Here is a 6,170-nt window from a genome sequence, read left to right as displayed (position 1 = left end):
GTCAGTAAGCAGATATTCTATGAGTTTACAAAGCTGAAGATTAATTTTTCTTTAGTTCTTCATAATTCAGAGCAGGAATTAGCAAACTATAGCACCCAGGAAGAATCCCACCCTTTGTCTGTTTTAGAAATAGAGTTTTATTGAAGACCACCATACTCATTTCTTTGCATATTTTCTGGTCTGAGTTGTTGTGTAGGAGCACATATAGTCTTTGGAGTCCAAAATATCTACTTTATGGTGCATTCAGAAAAAGTTTGAAAAAACCTGGTTTAAATGGAAAAGGAATTCTCAAGAGAGGCTTTGCTATTACCAAATTCCCTACTAGTATTGGTAACAGGGAAGGGTGAAAAATCCCACAGTCTATTTTGGCTTCTCTGGTGACACAGACAGTAAAGATATGCCTGCAATACAGGAGATTTGAGTTCAATCCCTGGGTTGGGGAGATCCCCTGGAGAAGGGAATGGCTACCCACTCCAATAATCTGAGTTGCCTTTGTCTAATATCAGCTGTCCATATATATATGATTCTATTTCTGAACTCTCTATTCTGTTCCATTCATCTGTTTCTCTGTCTTTATATTATTTTCACAGTGTATTGATTATTGTAATTTTACAAAAAATCTTAAAGTCAGGTGTTGCCAATCTCTGGTTTTGCTCTTCTTTATGATTGTTTTGCTGATCTAGGTCTTTTGAATTTCCACTGGAATTATAGAATCAGTTTGTATATTTCTACCATAAAAATCATGATGTCCTTTGTGATGAAGTTGAATTTATTCAATTTTTGGAGAACGAGTATCTTAGCAAAATTTGTTATTTCACTGTATGTGGCCTTTGTCATCTTTAATTACTCTCAGAATATGTTGCACTCTCATTATTTACTTTGGTAGGTTCTTCATAACAGGGTGGCTAGCTTTGCAAACAATAATTGTATTTAAAAACATGACGTTCTAAATACATCTTCAACTTTGCAATTTTGAGTGAGATCAAATTGCAATTCAGTAATTTTCTTGATTGAGAAGAAAAGATTCTTCTGTAAAATTTCTCACACAATTCCAAATAAAATGATATCAGGGAACAGAAATCCAAATTCTGTTTTATTGGGCATTTACATAGGCAGTCTTGGAGAAAGCAATGGCAACCCACTCCAGTACTCTTGCCTGGAAAATCCCATGGAGGTAGGAGTCTGGTAGGCTGCAGTCCATGGGGTCGCTAAAAGTCAGACACGACTGAGTGACTTCACTTTCACTTTTCACTTTCCACTTTCATGCATTGGAGAAGGAAATGGCAACCCACTCCAGTGTTCTTGCCTGGAGAACCCCAGGGACTGCAGAGCCTGGTGGGCTGCCATCTATGGGGTCACACGGAGTCGGACACGACTGAAGTGACTTAGCAGCAGCAGCAGGCAATCTTGGGAGAAAATGGTAGAAAGTTTAGGTTATGATACAAAACACTTTTGGAAACAAGTGGAAAATCTAGAATTAACTTTGAAAGCAACAGGGTGTCAGTAAAGATTTCTTTAGATGTCTCTGGACCTAATTAAATCTGTTTAAGTAGATCATGTAAAGTTTTCTCTCATGAATCAAAAATGAGATTTATCAACATCCAACCTTCTAATCGTATTTAAAAGTAAAAATATTTCAAATTATTGCTATCATGCAAATATATAAAATAGTTATGTGCTTATTTAGCCACATTAAATTATAAGCAGTGTGGGAAATTATTTTATCTATTTTTAATCCCCAAATCACATAGCATATTGTCTTGTTCAGATAAGGTGTTCAATAATAAATGTTTGCAGCATTAAACTTTCTTCATGGCTTGATAATCATCAAAATATTGGTACTGAAAAAAAATGCTTTATTCAGAAATGAAGCTGAATCTAATTTACTCATTAAAAATAATTCTCAAGACATTGTTTTGGGTTTTTGAATTTTTTTGCAGTCATCAGGTAATAAAGAACAATTCTCACTACTTAGAATTTTCTAAAATGAATACTTGAGTTTTTTGTTTGATTTCAATTCTTAATACATTCAGAGCTCAGCAAGAAATCTTTTCAAGGAACACAACTAGAGTCAGACCTAGTCAGGTAAATCTAAAACACCCCGTTGTAGACTTACCTTACTATGCTATACTTTTAATTCATTTAAGATGCTTTGCGTGTTTATGATTGTACTAGACCATTCCAAGTGTTTTTAACTGAAAGTACCAGCTTACATGCTGTTTAGAAAATAGTTTCTATATCACTGCGTTCTGTTATCCCTAAAGGTATTTTTGGTACTTGTTCCATTTCTGTGCCTTGTTGTTTCTGTTAGTAGAATGAAACTATGATAACACTGTGCATCAAACTTTTTAAGGAAATTGGTAACTATTTAACAGTTAGCATAATTCTTACTGCAATTTCAAATCTTCTAGTCCTCTTGGCTGTGTTGTACACAGGATGATATAAGACCAAGGGACACAGAGTTTACAAAAGCTAAGACGCGAGAGACACCGGCCCCGGCGCAACGAACCAGGCAAAGAGGTGCCGCCGTGAGGAGCTACCCCACGCCTCAGGCCAGGGCCGGCCCCGAGAGGAGCTACCCCACGTCCAACAGGTGGTGGCTGCGCGGGCGCAGGAGGGCCAAGAGGAGCTACTCCGCCTTCAAGGTCAGGAGGGGCGGCCTTGAAGAGATACCCCTCGTTCAAGGTAAGGTACAGCGGCTGCACTTTGCTGGAGCGGCTGTGAAGAGATTTTCCACGACCAAGGTAAGAGAAACCCAAATAAGAAGGTAAGTGTTGCTAGGGGGCATGAAAGGGCAGACACACTGAAATCATAATCACAGGAAACTAGCCGATCTGATCACATGGACCACAGCCGAACGTGGTCCACTGGAGAAGGGAATGGCAAACCACTTCAGTATACTTGCCTTGAGAACCCCATGAACAGTAACAAACGGCAAAATGATAGGATACTGAATGAGGAATTCCCCAGGTCAGTAGGTGCCCAGTATGCTACTGGAGCTCAGTGGAGAAATAACTATAGAAGGAATAAAGGGATGGAGTAAAAGCAAAATGAATACCCAGTTGTGGATGTGACCAGTGATAGAAGCAAGGTCCGGTGCTGTAAAGAGCAATATTGCATAGGAACCTGGAATGTTAGGTCCATGAATCAAGGCAAATTGGAAGTGGTCAAACAGGAGATGGCAAGAGTGAACATAGACATTCTAGGAATCAGTGAATTAAAATGGACTGGAATGGGTGAATGTAACTCAGATGACCATTATATCCACTACTGTGGGCGGGAATCCCTTAGAAGAAATGGAGTAGCCATCATGGTCAACAAAAGAGTCCGAAATGCAGTACTTGGATGCAATCTTAAAAATGACAGAATGATTTCTGTTCGTTTCCAAGGCAAACCATTCAATATTACAGTAATCCAGGCCTATGCCCCAACCAGTAATGCTGAAGAAGCCGAAGTTAATTGGTTCTATGAAGACCTACAAGACCTTTTAGAACTAACACCCAAAAAAGATGTCCTTTTCATTATAGGGGACTGGAATGCAAAAGTAGGAAGTCAAGAAACACCTGGAATAACTGGAAAATTTGGCCTTGGAGCATGGAATGAAGCAGGGCAAAGGCTAATAGAGTTTTGTCAAGAGAATGCACTGGTCATAGCAAACACACTCTTCCAACAACACAAGAGAAGACTCTACACATGGACCTCACCAGATGGTCAACACCGAAATCAGATTGATTATATTCTTTGCAACCAGAGATGGAGAAGCTGTATACAGTTAGCGAAAACAAGACCAGGAGCTGACTGTGGCTCAGATCATGAACTCCTTATTGCCAAATTCAGACTTAAATTGAAGAAAGTAGGGAAAACCACTAGACCATTCAGATATGACCTCAATCAAATCCCTTATGATTATACAGTGGAAGTGAGAAATAGATTTAAGGGACTAGATCTGATTGATAGAGTGCCTGATGAACTCTGGACGGAGGTTCGTGACATTGTACAGGAGACAGGGACCAAGACCATCCCCATGGAAAAGAAATGCAAAAGAGCGAAATGGCAGTCTGAGGGGGCCTTACAAATAGCTGTGAAAAGAAGAGAAGTGAAAAGCAAAGGAGAAAAGGAAAGAGATAAGCATCTGAATGCAGAGTTCCAAAGAATAGCAAGGAGAGATAAGAAAGCCTTCCTCAGCGATCAATGCAAAGAAATAGAGGAAAACAACAGAATAGGAAAAACAAGAGCTCTTCAAGAAAATTAGAGATTCCAAGGGAACATTTCATCCAAAGATGGGCTCAATAAAGGACAGAAATGGTATGGACCTAACAGAAGCAGAAAATATTAGGAAGAGGTGGCAAGAATACACAGAAGAACTGTACAAAAAAGATCTTCACAACCAAGATAGTCACAATAACGTGATCACTGACCTAGAGGCAGACATCTTGGAATGTGAAGTCAAGTGGGCCTTAGAAAGCATCACTTGGAACAAAGCTAGTGGAGGTGATGGAATTCCAGTTGAGCTATTTCAAATCTTGAAAGATGATGCTGTGAAAGTGCTGCACTCAATATGCCAGCAGATTTGGAAAACTCAGCAGTGGCCACAAAACTGGAAGAGGTCAGTCTTCATTCCAATCCCAAAGAAAGGCAATGCCAAAGAATGCTCAAACTACCGCACAATTGCACTCATCTCACACGCTAGTAAAGTCATGCTCAAAATTCACCAAGCCAGGCTTCAGCAGTATGTAAACCGTGAACTCCCAGATGTTCAAGCAGGTTTTAGAAAAGGCAGAGGCACCAGAGATCAAATTGCCAACATCCGCTGGATCATGGAGAAAGCAACAGAGTTCCAGAAAAACATCTATTTCTGCTTCATTGACTATGCCAAAGCCTTTGACTGTGTGGATCACAAGAAACTGTGGAACATTCTGAAAGAGATGGGAATCCCAGACCACCTGACCTGCCTCTTGAGAAACCTGTCTGCAGGTCAGGAAGCAACAGTTAAAACTGGACATGGAACAACAGACTGGTTCCAAATAGGAAAAGGTGTACGTCAAGGTTGTATATTGTCACTTTGCTTATTTAACTTATATGCAGAATACATCATGAGGAACGCTGGGCTGGAAGAAGCACAAGCTGGAATCAAGATTGCTGGGAGAAATATCAATAATCTCAGATATGCAGATGACACTACCCTTATGGCAGAAAGTGAAGAGGAACTCAAAAGCCTCTTGATGAAAGTGAAAAAGGAGAGTGTAAAGGTTGGCTTGAAGCTCAACATTCAGAAAACAAAGATCATGGCATCTGGTCCCATCACTTCATGGGAAATAGATGGAAAAACAGTGGAAACAGTGTCAGACTTTATTTTTTTGGGCTCCAAAATCACTGCAGATGCTGATTGCAGCCAGGAAATTAAAAGACGCTTGCTCCTTGGAAGGAAAGTTATGACCAACCTTGATAGTATATTAAAAAGCAGAGACATTTGCCAACCAAGGTCCGTCTAGTCAAGGCAATGGTTTTTCTCGTGGTCATGTATGGATGTGAGAGTTGGACTGTGAAGAAGACTGATCGCCGAAGAATCGATGCTTTTGAACTGTGGTGTTGAAGAAGACTCTTGAGAGTCCCTTACACTGCAAGGAGATCCAACCAGTCCATTCTAAAGGAGATCAATCCTGGATGTTCATTGGAGGGACTGATGCTAAAGTTGAAACTGCAATACTTTGGCCACCTCATGCGATGAGTTGACTCACTGTAAAAGACTCTGATGCTGGGAAATGTTGGGGGCGGGAGGAGAAGGGGACGACCGAGAATGAGATGGCTGGATGGCATCACCGACTCTGTGGACATGAGTTTGAGTGTACTCCGGGAGTTGGTGATGGACAGGGAGGCCTGGCGTGCTGTGGTTCATGGGGTCGCGGAGAGTCGGACACGACTGAGCAACTGAACTGAACTGAAAGATCAAATATGATTACTTGACACATTCAGATGAAGCCTAATTCTGAAACATTAAAATAGTTTTACACATGTAAATTATGAAGTCTTCTAGGAAATGTGTTGCTTCATTAACTTGCTTTATTACATAATTGTCATTATCAACTAATTAAATGAAGAAAGCAAATCAAAATATCTTTATTAAGCACCTTTTATTATACAAAGTACTTTTCTGGGCAACTAGAGTAGAC

This window comes from Moschus berezovskii, chromosome 12 (genome assembly GCF_049115385.1).
Source record: "Moschus berezovskii isolate FMDL1 chromosome 12, NW_MosBer_1.0, whole genome shotgun sequence".
Classification (NCBI taxonomy): domain Eukaryota; kingdom Metazoa; phylum Chordata; class Mammalia; order Artiodactyla; family Moschidae; genus Moschus; species Moschus berezovskii.
Note: the sequence above shows the minus strand (reverse complement) of the source record.